This window comes from Engystomops pustulosus, chromosome 7, assembly GCF_040894005.1.
Source record: "Engystomops pustulosus chromosome 7, aEngPut4.maternal, whole genome shotgun sequence".
NCBI classification, from domain to species: domain Eukaryota; kingdom Metazoa; phylum Chordata; class Amphibia; order Anura; family Leptodactylidae; genus Engystomops; species Engystomops pustulosus.
In genome coordinates, this window is record NC_092417.1 from 168,982,378 (window position 1) to 169,009,630 (window position 27,253).

Sequence of the window (27,253 nt, forward strand, 5' to 3'; positions counted from 1 at the left end):
GCCAGTATACAATAATCTGGCCCATATATCGAACTACTAGATTATTAGATTTAGTATTCTGGATTTGTCACATATGCAATTTTTGTGTATATCCTTTTGTCTAAGTACTTTTCTCATAGGTTTCTCATAACCTATGTATATGTGAGTATATGAACGTGGCCATTTTTTGGATGTAATTTTTAATGCATAGGATGTACATATATGTAGGATATAGTATATTGTACATTTATTGAATTCCTTATTGATATTAATGTTGTCTGCTGGCTCGCTCTTTTCTTGGGTACTCAGAACTTATTTTATGCGTCTCTTAAAGGGCTTTTCCACAATTCCTAGAAAACCCCATAGAAAAAATCTACCATCAAAATCCATCAGGATAAACCAGGGACATTACTCATAGGTCCAGGCACCGGGACTGTGGTCATCTTCTTATATTTGTTATCCTTGGCCTCCTTCCTTCTAAAATAGAGTGTTATAAATTTACGAATGTGCCAGTAGGACTCTGGGGTTGTTACCAGAGCCCCTCCATACTGCAGCTTCACAGGTTGTAAGGGCTCATTCAGCCGTTTTTGACATCCGATTTTGATGGATTTTCATGGTAATTTTTTTTTTTACTAAGCGGTCTTAAAAGTTTGTTATAGTTGTAGGAATACCTATAGCACATTTATGCAACAACTTATAGTTTCCCATAGAGCTGAATGATTTGGGGGAGCAGCTCCTGTATTTGCATGGTTGCAGTGTAGTTGCACCACTAGAGGGAGCCTAATTCTTGCAGCCTACAGGTTTATTATTAGTAGGATGTTATATAGAGTGACCTCTCCAGCGCCATCTACTGGATCTATAGTGTTATACTGGTATTTCTGATCAAATAAAAGAGAACTTCAAGAAAGATGGTAAAAAACTGGAAAAAAAAATTTAATTAAATTCACTTTCCAAGGTACCTCTGCTTTCAATTCTCTCCAGATCACTATTATGGCACATAGGAAGGTTCCTGGTTGGTAAAACTATTCTATTCTATCCTTCTTCTTTTTTTTGTGCAATTTTTTGCAGTTTGCGACTTATTAGGCGCAGAGTCAAGTAGCGCACCAAGTTATCTGCCTCCAGGATTTAGTGCAGTGTCCGGATCTATCTTTGTTTGTTCAACTTGTGAGACTTTTGGGTTTGGAATTGTCCCATTCTTGCACCTAATAATTCCCAAAACAGAACATGAGTTACTTTTAGTAAACTACTATTTGGGACTAAAAAGTCGCACCCCACAAAAAGTTCCAAAAGTGACACTAAAGAGGCAACTTGTCACATGTATCACACAGGGGAAAAACTTATGATACATTGCAATGATTAAGTAGCCGACTTCAGGAAACTGGAAAAAGCGGCAGCCGAAAAACTATGCTACCTCTGCCACTATGGTGTTAGGTTTATGAGATAATCCCATTAACTGGATGTTGTGTTCCTCTGTTATACTTAAATTTACTCAGTTTATTGTTTTTTAAGTTCAAGCTTCCATGTTCTTGTACGTGTTAAAATATTTCTATTTTTAACGGGATGGAAGAAAGAGATTTTTTTTTACTATTTACGGTGCTGGATTTGTAACTTACCTTTTGATCTAACTTTACTGTGTGTTCCTGCACATTCTAAGACCATCGGCAAACATCTAGGGTCGGTCTGTGAACCGTGAACCTGGCACTGGCTGGATTTCATGGATCGGCCACGGAACTTTAGCACGATGGCTCAGTGGTTAGTATTACAGCCTTGCAGCGCTGGGGACCTTGGTTCACGTCCCAGGGTCAACATCTGCAAAGAGTTTGTATGTTCTCTCCGTGTTTGCATGGGTTTCCTCCGGGTCCTCCGGTTTCCTCCCACACTCCTGTTTTATATCCCACGGACAAGGAACTTGTCAAGTTATCTATTATTATTATTATTATCAATGATCTTATTGTCTTTTATTCCTAATATCGAGGGTTTACTACTCGGATTTGGCTAATTGGCCGATTTGTCTGGAAAGATCTGTGACCTCCAGGATAGATTTATGCTTATTATCTCAAGGGACACAAAAATGACAATTACTTGTCAACATGTAAAGACGTCAGATGCTGTATAATTGCAATATTACCATTGTTAATCCGTGTTCTGCTCCGGGGCCGTCCTGTAAGTCTCTAGACATAGATAGATATTTAATATTATTAACGACACAATGGAGACAGAGGCTTTTACAGGCCAAACCCAGTTTAAGAGGGGAAACACCTTAAATCCACATACATTACTTTGTTTCGATGCCCTTATGTGACACTTCCAGCAGTTTCATCCCACAGTCTCCAAATCCTGATCTGCAATTTATCATAGAGGTATTAGGAAATATCAGGAGACAAACACAAACCGCTACAGCTCCTATAGAGATTACGACCCAACTTTCCCAGATTCCTGAATGGAAAGACTGTCTAGTATCAAATATATTCCCTTCTACCTTAGGGTGATGCCACACGTGGCGTTTTTGGTCTGTTTTTAAGCATGTGTTTTTAGTCCGTTTAAAAACGCATCCGTTTTTGACCATTTTTGACCGTTTACCATGCGTTTGGATGCTTACAACCTGTTTATCTATTAAGATAATTGGAAAAAACGGTCAAAAATGGATGCGGTTTTCAAACGCACACGCTTTTTTAAAGCGGGTGCATTTTTAAACGGACTGAAAACGCATGCTTAAAAACGGACCAAAAACGCCATGTGTGGCATCGCCCTCAGTCTTGCATAGTTTAGTAGATTTCTTGCTTTGGAATATGAGAAAGTTAGGTGACAAGAGGGGAAGGGGTTCAATTCAATTAATTACTGAATAACTGTAAATTATTTTTTAAAAATCTCAATAAAAAGGGGTCTTTTGGTGAAAAAAATGCTTAAAAAATTAATTTTAAAATATTTATATCAAGTCAAATAAATAATAGAATGGCAACCATAAATACTAGATATTGCCCTCCAAAACACGAGCCCCCTGCACATAGAAAATTAAACATGACGCAATATTTCTATATGGGAAAGTGAGGTAACAAGGTGGGGGGGATTAATTCAATAAATTATTAATAAACTATAAATTATTTTTTAAAAATCTAAATATAAAAGGGTCTTTTGGTGAAAAAAATGCTTTACAAAATTCATTTTAAAATATTTATATCAAGTCAAATAAATTATAGAATGGCAACCATAAATACTAGATATTGCCCTGCAAAACACGAGCCCCCTGCACATAGAAAATTAAACATGACCCAATATTTCTATATGAAATGAAAAAAATGAACTCAAAATAGTAAAGTAAAGAACATCGCCATCTACTGGCTGCACCGAGTAATAAATCATAAGTAGATACAAATGTAGCACTGAGGTGTACACAGCTAAAGGTATACATGTACTATATCCCCTGAGGGTTTAATGGGGGGACATTAATCTTAGGGGGTCTCAGTTTCGCCTATTTTTGCGCCTGGTTTGTTCTTTTTTTTGTCTGGTGATCTATGAATGATCTAGTTTTGCATTAGTAAATGCATTTTTAAATTGTCGCATGTCCGATTAATTTGCGCCAAATTTATCTCAAATTTTTACCTTACAAAGTAAATCTCATTTGTGACTAATAATGGAACGAGATTGAAAAAAGGTGACAGAATGTTCAGGGCTTCATCTCTGCACATATTGGGGCACATTTACTTACCCGGTCCAGTCGCGATCCCGCGGTGCGTTGTCCAACGCTGATTCGGGTCTGCCGGGATTCACTAAGGTCGTCCAGCAGGTGTCGCTGCTGCGCCAAGGTCCGCCAAGGTCCGTCGGAGTTCACCTTCTTCTTCCTGGTGCATGTAAGTGCTGATCTTGCGACACAATTCTTTTTTTATATTCCGCAGTTTTTCCGAATCCGTCGGGTTGTCCAAGTGCCACGACACCCGATTTCTGTCGCGTGAAAGCCGGCGCCGATGCGACACAATCTGATCACGTGCGCCAAAAACCAGTCCTGTGACATCACTGTGTGTATTATCCCTGTACTGTGACTTCACTGTGTGTATTATCCCTGTACTGTGACATCACTGTGTGTATTATACCTGTACTGTGACATCACTGTGTGTATTATCCCTGTCCTGTGACATCACTGTGTGTATTATCCCTGTACTGTGACATCACTGTGTGTATTATCCCTGTACTGTGACATCACTGTGTGTATTATCTCTGTACTGTGACATCACTGTGTGTATTATCCCTGTACTGTGACATCACTGTGTGTATTATCCATGTACTGTGACATCACTGTGTGTATTATCCCTGTACTGTGACATCTCTGTGTGTATTATCTCTGTACTGTGACATCACTGTGTGTATTATCCCTGTACTGTGACATCACTGTGTGTATTATCCATGTACTGTGACATCACTGTGTGTATTATCCCTGTACTGTGACATCACTGTGTGTATTATCCATGTACTGTGACATCACTGTGTGTATTATCCCTGTACTGTGACATCACTGTGTGTATTATCCCTGTCCTGTGACATCACTGTGTGTATTATCCCTGTACTGTGACATCTCTGTGTGTATTATCCCTGTACTGTGACATCACTGCGTGTATTATCTCTGTACTGGGGATCTCCTGTATACAATGGTATATGTACAGCTGGTATAAGTTATACATCTCCTGTATAATGATAAGTGTTCTTATCCTGGAAAACCTCTTGAATAGATGAGGACCTTGTGTACTATATACCTTCCTCTGCACATTATTGTGTAGTAACTAGAGACCTGGCTACCACTGACAGTCACTTGCACCATTCATCTATCTCATTTCTCAAAGGAGCAGGATTCACTAAACTGCCATGAAAAATAATGTAACTAATTTTCCACCCACATTCTGCAGCCAGACGGGTCATTAGCAGTATAATTAGCCGTGACTGCGCCATGTACAGCTGTTTGGGTTTGTCACTTGCCAGAACTAAGGTGACACCAGGATATGTACCTGCACATTAGAACATGAGGACATTGCCTCCTCCATAGCAGATGTGTACATGCTGCACCTGTGGTACATGCTATGTAGGTCACAGACACATTATTATTGATGTCTTGACGCCCTGGATTTGAGTCTCAGCAGGTCTTTGATCCCAAGTCACTGGAAGCTAAAAATAATACAAGAACTGTAGAAATATGGGGCAAGGGCTGGTGACAATGAACCCATCAGAAAACAGCTATATTTGGTAGCTATATGTTTGTCATGGGGCAAAGGGGACGGTAACAAATGGTGGAAATTGGGTCATTGCAGCGGAACTTTCATCAACTCTTTGCATTGTTTCATAGTTGCAAAGTTCTCTCTAGAAACCAAGTAATCAGTGTCATTAGATTGGGATCTAAATATAGATACTTTCAAAAAGTAAATATTAGTATAATGAAATGTTTCAAATGAATTCTGTATATATTTTTATGAAACGTTTACAGTGTCAATGTAAATAATCGGCATTGAGGTTTCCCAGCGAATTGTTTGTAGTTGTCTAAATGCACCACTTGGTGGCGGAGATGAGTGACGCATTCAAAATGAGTCAATTTGGAAGTGGTTGTTCCGTGGAAAGCGCTGAGCCTTAGTATCTCACAGGGAGAGCAATTATCAGAATGGGAAATTGTCAGAACGGGAAAAACAAAGATACATTCAGCAATAGTTGTCATTAGTAGAGATCTGTCCACAGGGAAAACATCATTTCACAGTTTGCATATAGAATTATTCTTAAAGGACATCTACCACCAGGATGAAAGATTGTAAACCAAGCACACTGACATACTGGTGTGTGTCCCCTCTGTCATTTTTTGATCTTCTTTTAGCTTTAGCTTCCCATGTTTTTACGAAGAAAAGGTTTTAGAAATTATGCAAATGAACCTGAGGGCATCCAGCTCCATAGGTGTTAATGGAGCCTGGAGCCCATTAGGCTCATTTGCATAATGTTTAAATCCTTTATTTTTAAAAGCAAGGGCATAAGAAGCCTAAAGAAGAGTGGATCCTGCCAGAGGGGGCGCACGCAAGTATGTCAGTGTGCTTGGTTTATCCTTCATCCTGGTCTCATATATTATAGATCCTTGGTTACAAAACCAGATATACAGGTGATTAAAAAAAGGCAAATTTTTATCTGCAGCTCACTTTTCCAACTATGTATCTCCAGTTCTGTAGATCACAGAACCGCAAGCCTGATGCAATTTGAAAAAAGAGATTCTTTCTTTAATATGACACCTGAAGAATGTTTCTAGGTGCTATAAAACAGAAGATAGGGATGTCTGCAGTGACTTGCAGCCTCTAAAACATGACTCATCTACTGAAAAAATCTGACTCCCTTTTGCTTTTTTTCACATGACAGAGATATGCTTTACGTAAATTATGCAATTTCACATAAAAAACGGAATTCTGGGGAGCTGAATTTATTTGGGTTAAACCTGGTGACAGGTTCCCTTTAAACAATGGTGCAGATGTATCACTGTTCTGCGCTTAAGTGTAGTTGTTGCACATTGTTGCGCCAGAATTATCAAAAGTTACAACTATCTGATATTAGCTGAGTTCCTGCCTCTTATTAATGACTTTACTTTAGGCGCAGTTTAGGCGCAATGTTAGATTCGGGCTCTTACATGTAATCCTCCTACAAGCTCCTCCCTGCTTCTCTCCCGCACCCAAGCATGAGAATGACCCTCACAGCAGCACCCAGGTGTGTGACACCCTGCACCCAGTGACCTCCTCAGCAGTGGCTTCTCCTGGAGGGGATCCCCCAGTGCTGGTCTCCTGCTGCACCCATGTAATTCTGCAAAGTATCCCCCTCAGACACAGTGTGGTCATCCTGCTACACGGGGGACACTTCTCTGTCCTGTCTTCAGCTCCAACTTACTTCTCTTCTCTCCTGCTACAAGAGGACACTTCTCTGTCCTGTCTGCAGCTCCCACTCACTTCTCTTCTATCCTGCTACACATGACACTTCTCTATACTATCTGCAAAATCCTACAAATTTCTCTTCTATCCTGCTACACAGGGACACTTCTCTGTAGTATTTGCAAAATCATAGAAATTTCTCTTCTCTCCTGCTCTGAGCTGCTGCTTTTGCAGATTGTTTGTAAATAGAAGGTGATGAACTGTAAACAGAGGCTGCACTTAGTGTCTGCTGAGCTCTGATGCTGGGGATAAGCTGCTCTGCACAACAGCTCAGTGTTGCTTCTTAGTTTACGCCACCTTCGGGCTGGAGGGTTTTTGCACCTAAATTGCTCCTAAATTAGGTGCAGCACAAAATCTGGATTGGTAGGATAAATGAGGAAAACATGGTTACTTTCTCCTTTCTCCTCTTTCTGAGGGCGCAGATACAATTAAAAGCCGTGACAAAACAGGTAGCAACATGTTACTGCTTAAATTGCCATGTTGGCCCTTTGCATTTAAATGTGTGGGTTTGGTTGTAGTTTGGGCACTCGGTCTCTAAAAGGTTCCCCATCACTTCTCTAGAGTAAAGGATGGGCAGGTAAGTTTGGACATCTACCATCTGAGACCTGATGGTAGATGTCCTTTAATAGAAACTACATTGTAGAAGGATGTTTATCTGAGGAGAGTCACCCACGGCGCATCAGCCATGAGGCAAGTTGAGCCCCTTGCCCCAGGCAGCATCACCTGCAGCAAGATAGGGAGCAGCATTAAGGGCCCAATTACCTACTATAATGCAGGACCTGACACGTAAAGTGGTTTTCCCACCAAACAAGTTAAGCCCTATCCAAAATCTCTGTCAGCTCCATAGGAATGTCTGGAGCAGAAAGGACATGCGTGGCCGTCAGCTGTACTCATCTCAGGGAGCGATAAGCTGTCTGATGGAGTTACTTTGGACCCCATTCTCCTGATCTATGGGGGTCTCATCACTGAGACCACCACCACCACTCAGCAAGGTAGGCCCTATCCTGTGGAAAGAGCTTAACATGTTTTGGGGGAAACCTCCTTTAACACCTAATGTCAGCTGATCTATTACTACTGGTATATCTAAAATATTACTAGTAGATGGAATTGGTTTGGGTCCCATCCTGTAGCTTACCTAAGGCATCAGATAGTTTAGGTCCACCCCTGGAACCATCCCATATACTAAATTATATAAGTAACCAAATCTGATCCAAAATCGCACAGTCATTCTGAGATTCACCCCTGTGATCATAAATCCCCAAAAAAGTTAAAAAAAAAAAAACCCTAGAACGACATAAATCACTTCCACAACTAATATGGCGAAAACCATCCGCCACAACCAACATGGCCGTCCTGACACTATTCCCATCTTCCCTCCCTACAGGCAATGCTCGAATCTGATTGGATAACGCCGCCGCTGGCGCAGGAGGGAGGGATGTCTCTCAGAGGGGGAGCGTCCATTGGCCGGCCGTTGACAGGGAGCGGATTGATTGGTTGGCACGGATACCCGTGTAGCCGGCGAACGTCATTGGCTGAAAAGTAGGTTAGTGGTGCGACATTTAGTGAGGGCAGAAAGTAGGTCACGGACGCGGCTGTTTGTGTGAGGAGCTCGGTGTGCGCGGCTGGCGGGTGAGTGACGGCGAGCGCTCCCGGCTCCGTGCCGGTGCTGCCTGGGTCACCGAGAGGGGGGAGGGGCCTAGTGTTAGAGTGCAAGCTCTTGGGGACAGTGCTCGCTTTACAGCACTGCTGCTCTGCTCTTATTATGAGCTGCACCTTCCTGTTCCCTTGCTACCTGTGGGCCCCTGGTGTTGTGTGACAGCTGTCTGTGTATGTGGCCCCTGCCCATGATTAGAGTGCTAGCTTATTGGCCAAGAAATTCCGGTTTATATTCTAATTATCCGCGCAAAACCCAATTATTGCCTCTAAATACTGTATTTACGGATGGCGCTGGTCATCGCCGCGTTCGCTTGTCACCTGACTCATGGGGGTGATAAAAATCCAAAAAATACAATTTGTCAATTTTACAACTTTATTGTTTTGCGCTTATGTAACGCTCAGCGGGGAAATTTTGGTTGCTTTGTCGGACTTAAAAGAGTCTTGCATGATCAGAGCAATGCGGATACTTTGTTTTAGGAACAGCGCCCCCCTGGTGCTTAGGTTAAGTCTGGTATTGCTGCTTCGCTCTGGCGACTGAACTTAGAATACGTTGCAATACCGGACACGACATGCAGGCAGAGGTGGCAGTGTTTTATATTACTTCCATGTATAGGTAGAATGGGATGGCGCTGCTTCACCTCGGTCTTGTAGGAGACAGATCAAAGATTGCGATTAAACAAATTCTTGGTCGGATACAAAAAAAACAATAGGCAATAATTTCACGGCACGTCTTGGTGGTCACAATCCAGCGACATCTTGAGCTGCGTATATGTGTTGTCTTTCGAATAGGCCGGGGCTATGTTGCAAATTTATTTACTTCCCCCCCCAAAAAAACTTGGAACATCCCCTTTGAAGACTTGGGTTACGAGTCTTAAAGGGATGTTCCAGGTTTTTTTTTTGTTAAACTGATCCCTCTTTTAGATAGAAGACTACAATCGGATTGGTGGGTGCTTGACATCTTGCACCACCATTGATCCCCCAGTATTGTTCAGATGTGGCCTCCTGGCAGTATTTGGAGTTCAACGCCATATTGTGTGTAGTGGATATGTCTGGTATTGCATTTAATTGAATGGGACTAACCTTTTGACAGGTTATGACCTCTCGGGCTCTGGGTAGTGAAAGTAGTAGTCGCTGATCTGCTGCAACTGCTTCAAACAGCTGTCTCCAGATGGGAATGGGGGGGGTGCTAGATATTGGACCCCCATTATTGATAACCTCTCTAGTGTATTGTTATTGGTTACCTATCATCTAGAATACCCCTTTAAAGGATATCTACCACCAGGATGAATGTATGTAAATGAGCCTAATGGTCTCCAGGCTCCAATAACACCTATGGAGCCCGGAGCCTCTCAGGTTTATTTGCATACACTCCTTAATCCCGGTAGTGATGCCCTTTAAAAGACATCTACCACCAGGATGAAGGATTGTAAAGCAAGTACACTGATATACCGGCGTGTCCCCACTCTGGCAGGATCTGCTCTTCTTTTAGCTTCTTGTGTTTTTTTTTTTTTAATAAAGGTTTTTAAAATTATGCAAATCAGCCTGAGGGGCTCTGGACCTCATACGTGTTAATGGAGCCTGGAGCTCCTCGGGCTCATTTGCATAATTTTAAAACCCTACTTTCTTAAAAACAAGGGCATGGGAAGCTTAAAGCTGAGCCAATCCTGTCAGAGGGGGCACACACCAGTATGTCAGTGTGCTTGGTTTACAATCCTCCATCCTGGTGGTAGATGTCCTTTAAGCAGACCACACACCAATGTGGCTGATCCCACTTTTTAACGGGACCAGGTGTTTGCCATTTTCCTTACCATCCTTCATGTCTTGAGAATTAGACGCCTTATTCTTTCATTTTTGGGGCAGTTTCACACTTCCGTGCAGTGTACTGTTTCACAGACCGACTAAAGTTCAGAGGACGGGACTCCAAGCATCATAGTAGTAAATGATACAAGGAACCCCTTCCTTGTGGAACCGTCATGATACATATATCACTATGATACATTGAGTTCTGTCCAATGCACTGTGGGTTGTACTTAAAACTGGACTCACAACCGAGGTGATTCACAGAATGACCTCGGTTGTGTGAAACCAAGGGGTAAGGAGCGTCCATTGGTCTCCTACATGAATCTCTGTGATAGAACCTGACAACTCTCAGATCTGTGTCTGAAATTGTTGCAATTATGAGCTTCTTCTATCTTCATGTCACTTTGTTGCAACCTATGGAGGGATGTGCAACAATTACAATAGCAAAACCTGGCTGGAATTCTTACATTTATCTCCAGTTCCGTCTTGTCCCTTACGGTGATGTAGATGCAATTCACAGATGACGGATTAGGAAGGAGCCTTACAGTGTGGACGGAATCCATGGTAACGCTTCATTGTCTTATACAGGGGATATGGTTTTATAACACATCATACGAGAGCGACGGACACTTACCATGCCTATCATATTATCTAATATTACTTGCAAAACTGTTACTAATATATATATATATATATATATATATATATATATATATATATATATATATATATATATAATATATTTTTTTTTTCTTACGACAAGCGTTGGCGGATCTGACTTCCCGGGATTTGTAAATGGATTATTCCAAGGATCTGTTTGTTTACACTTTACCAGGAAATAATTGCCGCACCGCAGCAGTGATTTGGTTAAATATTTGCCCTATGGAACTGTTTATTTTTTTGTTGTTGCCGCTTATCTCTAGCCTTGGCAGTGGTCACTACCCTTGTGCCAGCTTTGGACTGTAAATTGATTATTATTGAAGCGCGGCGTCAGATATGGCTACTTTGTTGTTGTTGTTGTGTTTTTGTTGTCGTCTTTTCTCACGGGGATAATCTGCCCCCGGCGGATGCGGAATTTCTTATCTTTCCTGATTTGATACAGTTGCTCTTGGGGGAATTTATATGATTGTAACCTATTATAGCGCTCCGGCATTATCTTGCGATAATTCACTGTCCGTGTGTTAGACGGTGCTGGTCCGGAATATAATGCATCTGTACACAAAAGCCTAGAACTAGAAGTGTAATAATGGAAGAAGTCAGCAAGTTTCTATGACGCTCAGATCTCCGCTCGCTGTCTGTGAAGCTGAACTTTTACATCTAGAGGCTATAAAACATTCTGTTCTGGCCGACTCCATAATTAGGGGTGTGTTACCTGAATTTTATTGAACCCTGACGTTTTGGTCCCAGTGTCCTTGGATCACAATGTGACTTCATGTAATTACATTAGAGGAGAAGTTTTAGGAAACTGCTGTAAACTTTGGTTTTGTGATTTGTACAGGATAAATATCTGATTGGTAAAGAGCCCATTTTTTTTTTTTTTTTTTAGAACCCACAGTTATCTAGTAAACAGAGGTCCAAACGGGGGAAGTGGGAGGGAATGGGCGCGTGCTTGGATGTTTTCGTCACTGATATTGAATTAAAGCGCAGGGTCTGTTCTGACCACCTGTCAGATGGGGGTCCGGAGACCTTAGTTCCCATCTCTCTCTTTAGCCTATGTCACAAATGCTTGGGATGGAACTGCAACTGTGTACAATATTAGGGGTATAACCACTCTGACCCCACACCATGCGACTTACCTGGACTACCTATGCAGGAACCTGAAACAGAAGGCTATGTCCATGTGTAGCTACCGTGCTGGGAACTGCTCCGAACTGTAACACTCGGGTACTGCCTATGCACAATGTATAGAGTATTCTGCTGTCTGTTTCATTCTCTGATATAGCGGAACAGCTGATCAATGTGGTATCTGGGGGTCTGACCTTTACTGATCTGATATTTGTGACCCGGTAAGGTGTCAGTAAAAAAAATTTTTACCATATATACTCGAGTATAAGCCTAGTTTTTCAGCACAAAAAAAAAAATGTGCTGAAAACTCAAACTCTGCTTATACTGGAGTAAAAAAAATATAGGTTTTACCAGGTTTTTGTGGTAAAATTAGGGGCTTCGGCTTACACTTGGGTCGCTTATACTCGAGTATATACGGGTATCTTATTCTCTATGTGCAGGATAGATGTAACTGGGTGCCCAATTGCATCCTCGCTCATAACGAGAATGGAGGGTCCTGAAACCCCACAAATTTGAATATGATATTTCTTTATATGAGTAAAGGAAGCAAATGTCTCTCCATCCGAACTATGTGATTTGTAGACCCCGTACTCCTAATCGGTGGGGAACCCTTTGGTTGGACGGTGGCGCTCACTGATCTATTATTACCTATCTTGGGGGGGGGGGGGGGGGATAGAGGATGACTAGTTATTACTGGAATATCCCTTTAAGCTGCATAATCTGTGCTTGGCTCCAAACCTAGAAATTCATGTGCTTTTTAGGATGCAATGTATATGCCCTGCAGAACCGGGGCATGTTAGGAGTTGTAGTACCCAGTATCTTTGTTTGCTTTTGGACATGGTTATGAAGTAGACCAAAGAGCTTACACTCATACGTTTCCATCTTTTTTTTCCTTTACTATGACTTGAGATCTCGGAGCTGCGTTGTTCTTGTGTCTCCCCCCTTCCTCTCTCTCTCTGTGAAACATTTGGGTCAGTAGGTTAATGTGAGACCGTGGGCGAGGCGCTGTCATCGGTCTTACGTAAAAAGTCTTCTTCACATTATGCGCTCGGAGGCGATGCGGAGAGAGAGAATTGATATTTCATTTTATCGCAAGGCTGCGGTATAATTGTATGCATGAACCTGCAGCGTTATTAAAGGGAAGGTGACTCACCGCAGTTTCTTATTTCCCTCCGTATCTCCGGATTATAAAAGACTTGCCGTGAGTAGGAGACGTTTGTGTTGCTGATGTCACATTTATAACAATCTCGCGCACAAAAAAAAACCTGTGATGTACTTCAGCCCACTCCACGTTTTATGTGATTGCTGGGAAAACAATGCGTCTCTATTGTTCGCTGCATGTGGCTTTATTCTTAAATCTTTTGCATTGAGAGGTGGTGACGTATCTGGGAGCCTTAGATGTCGGGTATAATAGACACGGATAAATATAGTCTCCCGGCCTGGATTCACACCTGGATGGATGCAAAGAAGGGTTAACACAGTGCACTAAAAATGAAAAAAAAAAAATCTCCTTTTCTTTTTTTTATTTTAAGACAAAACTGTGCTGGGAACCTGTAGGGATCACTAGTCAGGGGTCTCTGGGGGTCCCATGAGATCAGAGCCCTTGCTATGAGACTGATGGGACATGATGGAAGTGAATGGAGATTGCCTGGTCATAGATCTGTCAATAGCGGTGAACTTCCCTGTGTGTGGCTTCCAGGCAGCACCTGGTTACATACAGCCCAATGTTGTCACACCTTCCTTACCCTCCTCCTGTTACCTAATACTCCTGGAGATAGATGAGTAATCTATAGGAAGTCGGCAGGATTAGAATGGCTACTTAGCAACTAGTATGTTCCATTTTTGCTCTCATTTGTATCTCTATTTGGAATAACCTAATGCAGTAATCATTGGATTATACAAGCGGGGTCTGGTAGGTCATGGCACAGTCTTTCATCTAGAACCAGTCAAGTGTCTGTCCAATGTTTGATCTTATTGTGATCTGGAGGAGTCATCACCTCGAACTCCTTGTCATGTCACGTAGACCATTGCATTGTTGAAGGAGCAACCGGACTGTTTTCTATGGGGCGCCAATGCCATTAAAAGGGATAATTGGCTTCTTTTTTTTTTACGTTAAGGGGAACCTGTCAACAAAAATTGACTTAAATAACCACTACCAGTATGTTAACAAGCAGCTGACACCTTCCAGATCATGTTTCTTTCATGACCCAGTGCGGTGGCATCATCCAGAAAATCCATTTTGAAATGAGATGTAAACTGGTTGCGGAGGCGGAGAGTTTAACACTGAAGTCAAGCTCTCTCTGCCTAAGAACGCCTCCTTCACTGTAAATGATTGCCCAGCATCCATATACATCACTAACCAGATCTCCTGACATCCGATGCATGATGGCAATCACAAAGGAGGAGGCGTTCAGAGCTCCCTCAGTGTTATACTCTCCGCCTCCATGACTTTATACAACCAATTTACATCTCGCTTAAAAATAGATTTTTCTAAATGATGCCACCACGCTGAGCCATGAAAGAAACAAAAACTAGAACATATTAGGCGTCTTGACAATATATTAGTAGTGGTTTATTCGCCCAATTGCTGATGACAGGTTCCCTGTAAGATGGGTGATGCAGGTCATGAACATTCACATGATGCCAGGACCCATTACACTGCCTCTGCCGGCTTCTTCAGTTCATCCTGGCGCCATCTCTTTCCTCCAAATTAAGCGACTCGCACCCAGCGGCACGGCATTGAGCTTCTGGATGGTAAAGTGTAGTCTCTCCAGATGTGAAGTCCCTTTATAACCCACACTAATTCATGTTGCACATCCAGATTGTATGTGTGGGACAGTGCCTTAGGGAGCTGTATGCTATTGCTCAATAACTCCTTTGGCTCAAGTCTTGCATCTTAATGATGACATGTTCTGATGTAGAGTATGTCCTGAACAGGTGAGGCTATGGGTCACACCACACCTCTAATTGGACCTGTCAGGGTGGTTTCAGGACTCAGAACACAGGTCCTTCCAAATCATCCTACTAACATCCCCATAAAAAGCCCTTATACTTCCCTAGAGATGGGTCCGATGACCTATGTTGGACCCAACTCTTGTGCTCCTTTGCTTGTGCACTTGTGCCCCTGGCTTCATTGCTCTTGCGCTGGACATACAGTGCATGCACACGACTGCACCCAGCATTGCCTGTCTATCAGTCACTTGTCAGTCGTCGGTCAGTGATTAAAGGGCTAGCGGAAGAAAAAGGGTGCACTAGTAGTCATGGCCCCGCCCACGGGCAAGTGAGAAGCTTATTTGCATAATCTAAAAAAAAAACCTCCTGCTTGCAAAGTTTATAAAGTGCACTACACAAAGTTAGGAGTCTCTCTGAAAGGGCATTTTACTACTTCTTGCAACCATCCATCCAATTGCAGAAATGACATTCAAAGTAAATTAGACATATTGTAACAGATTCTCCAGAACAAGAAGACTTTAATATGTAAGAGGGTCTGACTAGTCAGCAGGATCGGCCCGGTGCCATTCTGTATAACTCTTACATACTAATGTATATGACTGTCTGTAGAGATGGTGCTGATCTCCTAGCTTGGCAGTCGGTCAATCAGCCATGGAAAATTGTGCACGCCCAAATTTCTTTTGCACATCAGTGATGAGACCCCACCAGATCACGAAAACGAGGGGTCCTATGGGGTCCCAGTTACCTCAGTCGGACTCCTCGTCGCTCTAGGAGACTAATGGAGCAGACGACCGCGCATGACCGTTCTGCTCCATTCATCTCTATGGCGCCGACTGAAACTGCTGAGCACCGCGCTCAGCGATCTCCATCCGCTCCATAGAGGTGAATGTCTAGGGACCATCTCCTTGGACCCCCTCATTTCTGTGATCTGTGGAGGTCTCATCATGGAGTCCCCCACTGATCCTGCGGATACGGCCAAACTTTGATTGATTCATTGGAAAACCCCTTTACTTGATCCAGAGACTGGAGGTCCAGTTCTCACTAATTGAGTACTATGGGAGAATCACAAAATGAGGAGCACATCGCTCATGTCTCTGTCATCCTCATTTACTGTATATAACAGTGATACCCGAGTGCTGTGCTCTGCAATTTCCCACAGTAGTGAATAGAGTGGCAGTAGATCCGCTCAACCTGGTGCTCCATCATTCAGTACTATGGGAGGGTTGAATATTGCAGAGCACAGCAGTCGGGTATCTCCAGCACACTCATACACATTAAATAAGTTTGTGAGAGATACATGAGCGATGTGCTTGCCAATTTGTGACCCTTCTATATCGGTGAATAGAGCGGCAGTAGGTGTGCTCGACCTGGTGCTCCATTAGCCACTCTAATGGGAGTCTTTTTCTCCTGATGTGGATAGGTTATAATATCCAAACTTGGAATCCTCCCAAAAAACGGAAGTCCTGTGTTGTGTTTAGTACAAGGGTCACAGAGGGAAGCGATCAAAACTGTGACGCTATATCATTGGCCATGAATTCGGGTGTGTTTTTTGAGCATTTTCGGCATCCACATTCCGGCCTCGTCTGATTTCACCAGGTGCGTCCAACTTTGTTCCGAAGTGTTTTTCGGGGGCCTTAAGTAACCCCTTCCCCTCCTCTCCTGACCCCCTCCCACAATGTTCTCTCCCCGCAGAAGGTAAATCCCATTAGATCCAATACATTTTCTATTCGCCGCAATGAATAAGCATCTGCACTTAATATTTTATGTGGATCATTTACAAAGCGGAAACTCTAAATTAAAACTAAAAATCATTATTGAGTTAGCGACTTGTTTATCTCCAGCAGAGAAGCGATACAAATAATACCGGGTCCGATCCCCGGCGCTGATGAATAAGTTACAATGTAATTACCATAATCTTTGTTTCTAGCTCCCATGGAGCTTCATCTGAATATATATTTTTTTTGTGGGAAGATTGTCTCCTCCCGGATAAATCCTGGGCTTAAGGCCGGCTTGCGGGGCCTCCGGTGATTCTCTGGAAAAACACTTGTGCACCAAAATTAATATTACTGTATTAGTAGTTACCTGGCAACCAGCGGCAATGGCGCATCATGAATAGTGATTAAACGCTCCATCTCCTGACAGTCTGGAATTGATTACTAAGACATGGATCCGTCGCCGTAGGGATAGCTAAATGAGGTTTCATTTATTAGAGCAGACCTTGCCCCGGAACAATGGGGCTATATAGAGAGCACTTCTGGTGAGACCAGTATCCGTGCCAGACCCAGTGTACTAGATACATCACGATGAAGTGCATAAAGGATGACATTCATTAACCTGTGGTTGCCAGGCTTAGCAAGCAGGCGAAACAATTCTTAAAGGGAGATTCCATTTGATGACCTATGTTTAGGATTGGTGCAAGATCAACACCTAGAACCCCCACAGATCACATGTCGTGAGCAGTGGATAAAGAGAATGGATTAGGAAGTGGACAGCGCCATTCTCTGTGCAGTGGCTGCACCATGTCAATACAGATTAGCTCCTTTTAAAGGAAATCTACCATGACAAACCACTGGTACTTACTCAGAGATCCAGGCACTGTGACTGTAGTAATCTTTATGTATTCATTATACATTGCCTCCTTGCTTATAAAATCCACTTTTAAAATTATGCCAATGAGCTAGAAGCCAGGAGGATGCTACCGGAGCCCCTCCGTGCTGTAGAATCCCAAGCTGTTATACTGTACAGAAGCATTCCCACCCCCCACTGTGTGCTCAAACGTCCTCCACTGCAGTGAGATTACATCAGAGAGAGGGGCAGAAGACGGTGTAACAGCCTGTGGAATTACAGCACAGAGGGGCTCTGGTAATGACCCCTAGCGCCCTACTGGCTCATAAGCTTAATTTTAAAAGTTGATTTTAGAAGGAAGGAGGCCATGTATTACAAATATAAGAAGATCCCACAGTCACGGTGCCTGGATCTCTGAGTAATGTCCCTGGTTTATCAGGATGGATTCTTATAGTAGATCAAGTGGATTGACCACTGATAAAGGATACAAAGAAGGCGGTGAAAGGTCTCCTTTAAGAAAATGTTAAAGGTCTTGTCTGGTCATAAGAAGGGGATCGCTAGCTGATCAATGGGGGTCCCTCATGTATCAAGAGATTAGCGTCCCCTGCACCACAAATGAATAAAGCGGCAGATTGGACGTGAGCATTGCTACTCCATTCACTGTCAGGGGAGCACAGTACTGCGCTATATCTATCTCATTAGTGCCATAGAGAATAATGCGGCACCAGACATATGTGGGACCAGCTATTCATTTCATTTGGGGGCTCTCGTGATCCATGGGGTCCCACGGATCAGCAAGTTATCCCCTATCCTATAACTTACTGGATGATCTGCTTTATAGAGGGTTTTGTATATTGGTGGTTGTTGGGATTAATTCTCTTGGGGTAGGGGGTTACACCATAGGTTTGTGGTGTTGCTTAGAGCCTTGCAGCCCTTCAGCCCATGACTTGGTATCGGGCCCGGTTGTCAGTGTCTTGCAGCGTTCAGCCTGCGGATGATGACTCACGAGGGGGGGGGGGATGTGCAGTAAATGTCAGGCTGATTATAATAATCAGTGTTTGGCTCTGCTACAATGTAGCGCTGGCTCTCCCAATTATCTGCTGGGATGATTGTGAGCGAGATGGGCTATACATGGTAGGGAGGCCGACCGCCAAGCCCCACCTCATTGACCTATTTCCCCCTGTAACACAAGTCAAGGAAAATCCTGTCTGATCGCTAATTAGTCTGAGATGCGGTGGGAGCAGGAAGAAAAATCTTTTACTTCCAACCAATGCAACAAAGTCTCTGAAAAGGTCTATTTGCAGCTTGGATGATGAAGGAAGTTTTGGTGTATACAGCTACAATGCAAAACGATGTGTCTCAATGGCAACAGCTTACACACATGATGAATGGCAGGAATGAAATGGGTTACAAGAGTACAGAGATACTGTGCACATATCAATAACTCTAATCCTAGTTGTCTCAGAGCTGGTGGATGGAGACTAGCTGCTATATAGTCTCCCAAAGCAATGTTTTGGAGCAGATTCTTATGGAAGGGTCATATAGGGAAAAAACACTTGGGGTGAGCTAGAATCTTACTTTTAGGCACAGACTGAGTCTGCTGTAGTTGTGTCTTTCTCCTCTTACTTGGCTCCTGTTAATTCCCCCCTCCCTTTTTCATAGGCTCCTGAGTAAACTATGAACTGCAGTCCATCTCGCTTGTAGCACGAAAGATTCAGCAAATTATTGTGCATATCTGTAATAGGGGATGAGGAAAAGAGCCAGACAGGTGAAGAAAGAAGCTCTTTTACTCTGCTACAAATATGTTTCTTGTCTGCACTATTGATTTATACAAAGTTTATTAAAAAAAAAAAAAAGTTGTGACTGTGTTTGATGTTATTATGAATTGATCTTGTGATGTAGTCAGTCTTGTGGTCCTTGTGCTCAGTCCTGGATGATGGGACCTGGCACTGAAATGTATCCAGTAATCCTGTTTTTGTAGAAGTCATTTGTAAAGGCTGCATAGTATTGAGTCTTCTCTCAGAAGTTTCACAGAGGTTATAATGTATCATCTCGCTGTTGTGCAACATCCCGAGTTTGAGCCAAAAATGTATTTTTAGTTTCTGACAGATGAAACTTTTCTTTCAGTATAAATGTGATTCTTAGCCCAAATTCATCTCCGTTTAGATGAATTCTAAGAGGAATCCTTGTCAATTTTGGAGAAATCCCAGTACATCTTGCTACGTACTTTCATGCGTGTCAATGATGAGGATTCTGCTGTTCTGATCAGCTGGCGGCTCTTTAACCTCAGGATAAGCGCATATTAGTCCTGTCCATTGTAATACAGGCCTCACCATCTCTGCAGTAAATGGCTTGTACTCCTAGGGATTCCCGGGGGCAAAATAGTTTTTTATCCAAAGCCTAATTCTTTAATGTCATATTGGAACAAGAAACGCACTGTACAGTTTTCTATCTAGTGGCTGAAAATGTACAAAAATAGAACTACTATAATACTGCTCCCTATGTACAGGAATATAACTACTATAATACTGCCCCCTATGTACAAGAATATAACTACTATAATACTGCCCCTATGTACAAGAATATAACCGCTATAATACTTTCCCCTATGTACAAGAATATAACTACTATAATACTGCCCCCTATGTACAAGAATATAACTACTATAATACTGCCCCCTATGTACAAGACTATAACTACTATAATACTTCCCTCTATGTACAAGAATATAACTACTATAATACTGCCCTCTATGTACAAGAATATAACTACTATAATACTGCCCCCTATATACAGGAATATAACTACTATAATACTGCCCCCTATGTACAGGAATATAACTACTATAATACTGCCTCCTATGTACAAGAATATAACTACTATAATAATAATAACTACTATAATACTACCCCCTATGTACAAGAATATAACTACTATAATACTGCCCCCTATGTACAAGAATATAACTACTATAATACTGCCCCCTATGTACAAGAATATAGCTACTATAATACTGCCCCCTATGTACAAGAATATAACTACTATAATACTGCCCCCTATGTACAAGAATATAGCTACTATAATACTGCCCCCTATGTACAATAATATAACTACTATAATACTGCTCCCTATGTACAGGAATATCACTACTATAATACTACCCCCTATGTACAAGAATATAACTACTATAATACTGCCCCCTATATACAGGAATATAACTACTATAATACTGCCCCCTATGTACAGGAATATAACTACTATAATACTGCCCCCTATATACAGGAATATAACTACTATAATACTGCCCCCTATGTACAGGAATATAACTACTATAATACTGCCTCCTATGTACAAGAATATAACTACTATAATAATAATAATAACTACTATAATACTACCCCCTATGTACAAGAATATAACTACTATAATACTGCCCCCTATGTACAAGAATATAACTACTATAATACTGCCCCCTATGTACAAGAATATAGCTACTATAATACTGCCCCCTATGTACAATAATATAACTACTATAATACTGCTCCCTATGTACAGGAATATCACTACTATAATACTACCCCCTATGTACAAGAATATAACTACTATAATACTGCCCCCTATATACAGGAATATAACTACTATAATACTGCCCCCTATGTACAGGAATATAACTACTATAATACTGCCTCCTATGTACAAGAATATAACTACTATAATAATAATAACTACTATAATACTACCCCCTATGTACAAGAATATAACTACTATAATACTGCCCCCTATGTACAAGAATATAACTACTATAATACTGCCCCCTATGTACAAGAATATAGCTACTATAATACTGCCCCCTATGTACAATAATATAACTACTATAATACTGCTCCCTATGTACAGGAATATCACTACTATAATACTACCCCCTATGTACAAGAATATAACTACTATAATACTGCCCCCTATGTACAAGAATATAACTACTATAATACTGCCCCCTATGTACAAGAATATAGCTACTATAATACTGCCCCCTATGTACAGGAATATAACTACTATAATACTGCCCCCTATGTACAAGAATATAACTACTATAATACTGCCCCCTATGTGCAAGAATATAACTACTATAATACTGCCCCCTATGTACAGGAATATCACTACTATAATACTGCCCCCTATGTACAGGGATATCACTACTATAATACTGCCCCCTATGTACAGGAATATCACTACTATAATACTGCCCCCTATGTACAGGAATATCACTACTATAATACTGCCCCCTATGTACAGGAATATCACTACTATAATACTGCTCCCTATGTACAATAATATAACTACTATAATACTGCCCCCTATGTACAAGAATATCACTACTATAATACTGCCCCCTATGTACAGGAATATCACTACTATAATACTGCCCCCTATGTACAGGAATATCACTACTATAATACTGCTCCCTATGTACAATAATATAACTACTATAATACTGCCCCCTATGTACAAGAATATCACTACTATAATACTGCCCCCTATGTACAGGAATATCACTACTATAATACTGCCCCCTATGTACAGGAATATCACTACTATAATACTGCCCCCTATGTACAGGAATATCACTACTATAATACTGCCCCCTATGTACAGGAATATCACTACTATAATACTGCCCCCTATGTACAGGAATATCACTACTATAATACTGCCCCCTACGTACAAGAATATCACTACTATAATACTGCCCCCTATGTACAGGAATATCACTACTATAATACTGCCCCCTATGTACAGGAATATCACTACTATAATACTGCCCCCTATGTACAGGAATATCACTACTATAATACTGCCCCCTATGTACAGGAATATCACTACTATAATACTGCTCCCTATGTACAATAATATAACTACTATAATACTGCCCCCTATGTACAAGAATATCACTACTATAATACTGCCCCCTATGTACAGGAATATCACTACTATAATACTGCCCCCTATGTACAGGAATATCACTACTATAATACTGCCCCCTACGTACAAGAATATCACTACTATAATACTGCCCCCTATGTACAAGAATATCACTACTATAATACTGCCCCCTATGTACAAGAATATAACTACTATAATACTGCCCCCTATGTACAAGAATATAACTACTATAATACTGCCCCCTATGTACAGGAATATCACTACTATAATACTGCTCCCTATGTACAAGAATATAACTACTATAATACTGCCCCCTATGTACAGGAATATCACTACTATAATACTGCTCCCTATGTACAAGAATATAACTACTATAATACTGCCCCCTATGTACAGGAATATAACTACTATAATACTGCCCCCTATGTACAATAATATAACTACTATAATACTGCCCCCTATGTACAATAATATAACTACTATAATACTGCCCCCTATGTACAATAATATAACTACTATAATACTGCCCCCTATGTACAATAATATAACTACTATAATACTGCCCCCTATGTACAGGAATATCACTACTATAATACTGCCCCCTATGTACAGGAATATCACTACTATAATACTGCCCCCTATGTACAGGAATATCACTACTATAATACTGCTCCCTATGTACAATAATATAACTACTATAATACTGTCCCCTATGTACAAGAATATCACTACTATAATACTGCCCCCTATGTACAGGAATATCACTACTATAATACTGCCCCCTATGTACAAGAATATCACTACTATAATACTGCCCCCTATGTACAAGAATATCACTACTATAATACTGCCCCCTATGTACAAGAATATCACTACTATAATACTGCCCCCTATGTACAAGAATATCACTACTATAATACTGCCCCCTATGTACAAGAATATAACTACTATAATACTGCCCCCTATGTACAAGAATATAACTACTATAATACTGCCCCCTATGTACAAGAATATAACTACTATAATACTGCCCCCTATGTACAAGAATATAACTACTATAATATTGTTAATTCAGTAATATATCTGTTATATCTTGTGATAGCCTTGTGTCTTTAGTTCTGGCGCTGGTGTCACCTGGTAATGAGACGTCTTCGGTCTCTGGTGTAGCGTCCTCCCCCTGTTATAAGGTTACCCCTGTCTCCTATGAACCGTTGAAGAGGTTTCATATTTTTCTGTAATTCACACCCTTCCTATTGACCGTACCCTTGTTGAGACTAAATTTAAAGGGATATTTAAAGGGCCGGTGTACATGTAAAAAGTGACTGTTATGGGGGATGTGCCTGGACTGTGATTTTGTGCGTTTCCCCTCTTGTTGGGTGCTCCTGTAGTGACCGCAGATGGTCCATTCTTTGCACATTTGGTAATGTATGTCTCTGTTATTGGCACCCATGAAGGACCTATCACCACCTCCTACTCTTGGCACATTTCAATGAATCCCTTTAATGAGTGTCTGCTCTCCTTTATGGTAAATAACACTGGAAACAAAGCTCCGTCCTCCCACTCCCGGCTCCAGCGTGGATTCTGGCTCTGCACCGGATGGCGTTGCTGTGTGGGTGCTGGTGCAGGGTGCTGTGTTGTATAACGTGAGTCGGCGGCTGCTTCCTGTGTATCTAGGTCCTGCTTGTGCCCGGGTGTCTTAGCTGAGTCAGATGACCTACTTTTTGTCGTGACCTTGATTCGCTCGGAGAGGTGTTAGTGTTCACATGATTTGCCTTAATCATCCGGTTAGGACAGTCATGTGACCAGCGACTCCAAATCCGAGTATCCTGTAGCTTTCTAGGCCTTTTACCCTATGTACTAAATGCATTTCATTGCTCTCTGTTATCAGCCATTTCGGTCTGGGAAGAGAACGAAACTATTGTTCAAAAAGGCAACTCCTTACAGACGTTTTGTTGGAGATAAGCCTCAATCTGTCTCTGCCAATTTATATCAAACTGGGATCTGGTTTGACCTATGTACCACCTTGCAATGTGTCAGAGATGTGTAATCAGACCTTTGTGTATGCTGTTAGTAGCAGCTGGACTGTGACTTTTTAGGATTTATTTTCCAGGATTGTGGCTTCTCCACTCGTACTGAGGGTATATACTCACATAGCTGTGCTCTTTGTAGCCAATGTAAGGTATTGTCCCTGGAGAGAAGTGTAACCAAACCTTTGTGTGTGTTGTTGGTAGCAGCAGGACTGTGAAATACTGCATTTCTGGAATATAATACTGTATCTTCAAGTGCAAAGGTGACGTGTCCTTGCACTGCTGTGCTCTGTGCAGCCAAAGTAAGGTATATTCCCCGGAGAGATGTGTAATCCTACTTATGCATCTGGTGTTAGTAGTAGCAGGACTGTGAAATGAGGATTTGTGTATATTTTAGGATTGTAGCTTCTCCATGTACAATAGGCTTTGTCCTGACACTGCTGTGCTCTCTGTAGGCAGTGTTATGCATCGTCCCTGCAGATCTGTGTAATGAGACCTTTGAGTTTGTGATATGGCTGCAGGAGTGTGAAATATGGATTTTTTACTCCAGGATTGTCATTTCTCTGTAATTTGCACTGGAGTTGTGGCCTCACACTGCTGTGCTCTGTGCTCTCAGCAGACCGTTTTAGATTTTGTCCCAGGAGAGATGTGTAATCCTATCTTTGTGTGTGTATTTTGAAGCAGCAGGACAGTGGAATATGGATTTATATTCCAGTATTGTAGCTTCTCCAGGTGCAGTGAGGTCATGTCCTCACACTGCTGTGCTCTGTGCAGCAATTTCCTAAATAAATGTGTAATGATACTTTTTCATGTGGCAGAAGGATTGTGAAATATGGATGGAAGGTTTAGGATGGAAGCTCCTCCAAGTGCACTGGGCTGTGTCCTCACACTGCTGCGCTCTGTTCTCTCTGCATCTAGCAAGAGATCTGTGTATTTATACCTCTGTGTGATCTAGCTGCAGGACTGTGGGGGGGAAAATGGATTTGTAGCTTTTCCAAGTACAGCAGGGGTGTTTCCTTTCACTGTTGTGCTCTTATCTGTCCGCACTAGATGCTCCTGATCCTTTACCCTTTGCTCTGAGTGAAAGCTGTAGCAGGCTCCTGGTTGACTATTATAGCGGTGCAGGGAGGCAACAGAGTATTTCAATGCAGTGAGCTTATATTATTGGTAGATAGTCCATGGTAGAAGTGGGTTTGGTGGGAGGGGGTTTTAGTCCTGAATAAGCCCCCCCAGTTTCACATCCACTCTTGTTGTATGCATAGCCACTTGCAGTCCTCCCTGTGCAGGGACTCATATGGATACATTTGTTGTACATGTATATGAATAAATACTAAGTAACACTCTGGATAATAGTAAAAATCATCTTCTCTTTTCTTGAACTTGTCCCCCAGGAGGACACAAGAGATTTTTCAAACAATCCTGGAGAAGTTTTCTGCTTTGGTCCTTTTTGTTGTTGTGTTTTATTTCTTTTTGAAATTTTGTAACTTTGTATTTGTAAACAAAATATGTATTCTGTAACATTGTAGGAATCTGTGATTCCTAAAGAAGGGGCAACTCTATGTCCTCTTATAGCGTCCTATAAGCATCAATCCTAATGCATTCTTAAAGGGGTTGTCTGATATATGTAAAGATAAAATCCAAATATTTATTAACCCTAGGGGCTTACTCCTGAGTCCTGAGACATTGCTGCAAGTCCTGAGCAGTGATCTCAAGCCGATGCGAGACTAAATCCTTCCATACAATAACTTGGTATCATGTATGTATCAGAGCTCCTATATAAACTAAAAACTGCTTCCTTATTGAATGTTGCAACGGCCGTTCCAGAGATTTGTGACCCGGAAGTAGCCCATATTCCTAATAATAATTCTTTATATAGCGCGCACACAGATTACGCAGCGCTGCACAGAGTTTTGCCAAATCAGTCCCTGTCCCCATGAGGCTCACAATCTAATCAGCCTACTAGTATGTTTTGGAGTGTGGGAGGAAACCGGAGGACCCGGAGGAAACCCACACAAACACGGAGAGAACATACAAACTCTTTGCAGATGTTGAACCTGGGACATTAACCCAGGACCCCAGCGCTGCATGGCTGTAATGCTAACCACTGAGCCACCGTGTCGCCCCTGTTACACTTTCCCCATCCCACAACCTACATGACTTGGAAATGTAAGACGGAGCGAGGGTCCCAGAGATTGCTATAAACCCTTCTAATATCGCCACCATATACCATGTAATCTCCAGATATCCTCACCCTCCACCTTTCAGCAAAGTTTAGAACATAAAGTTGCACTGAGTCTTCCAAAGAAGAGTGTTGGAAACCTCAGAGCAGACCCTAAATTTTAAGATTTTTTTTTTTTTTTCCCCTCGTATGTCTCATCCCATCTCCTTATAGCGACAACCAGTAATACCGCACACGTGATGACTCTGTAGTCGTCTCCATTTATTTTCCTCTGGATGTGACATTTTGGCATTTTCAGGAATTTTTTTTTTTTTTTGTGCACTTTTCAGAGGAATGAGGAGACGTAATGTAAAACAGACATGATCCGCATTCCTCTGCCGGCGCGGTAACCAGGCCAACATGATAAAAAAAAGGAACGGCCTTGTGTTCACCGCGCA

At 41.8% G+C, this 27,253-nt stretch overlaps 1 protein-coding gene across 2 annotated transcripts in view; it reads left to right on the forward strand.

The window, feature by feature from the left end:
• The first annotated feature begins 8,409 nt into the window (after positions 1–8,409).
• The window catches only part of BMAL1 (basic helix-loop-helix ARNT like 1), a 50,224-nt gene continuing 31,380 nt past the window's right edge, over positions 8,410–27,253 (forward strand). The window contains exon 1 of one of the 2 annotated variants that reach the window (XM_072118893.1): positions 8,410–8,540. The gene's annotated coding sequence lies outside the window, so the exon portion shown is untranslated. The remainder of the gene's footprint in view (positions 8,541–27,253) is intronic. The other variant, XM_072118894.1, reaches the window with a different exon arrangement.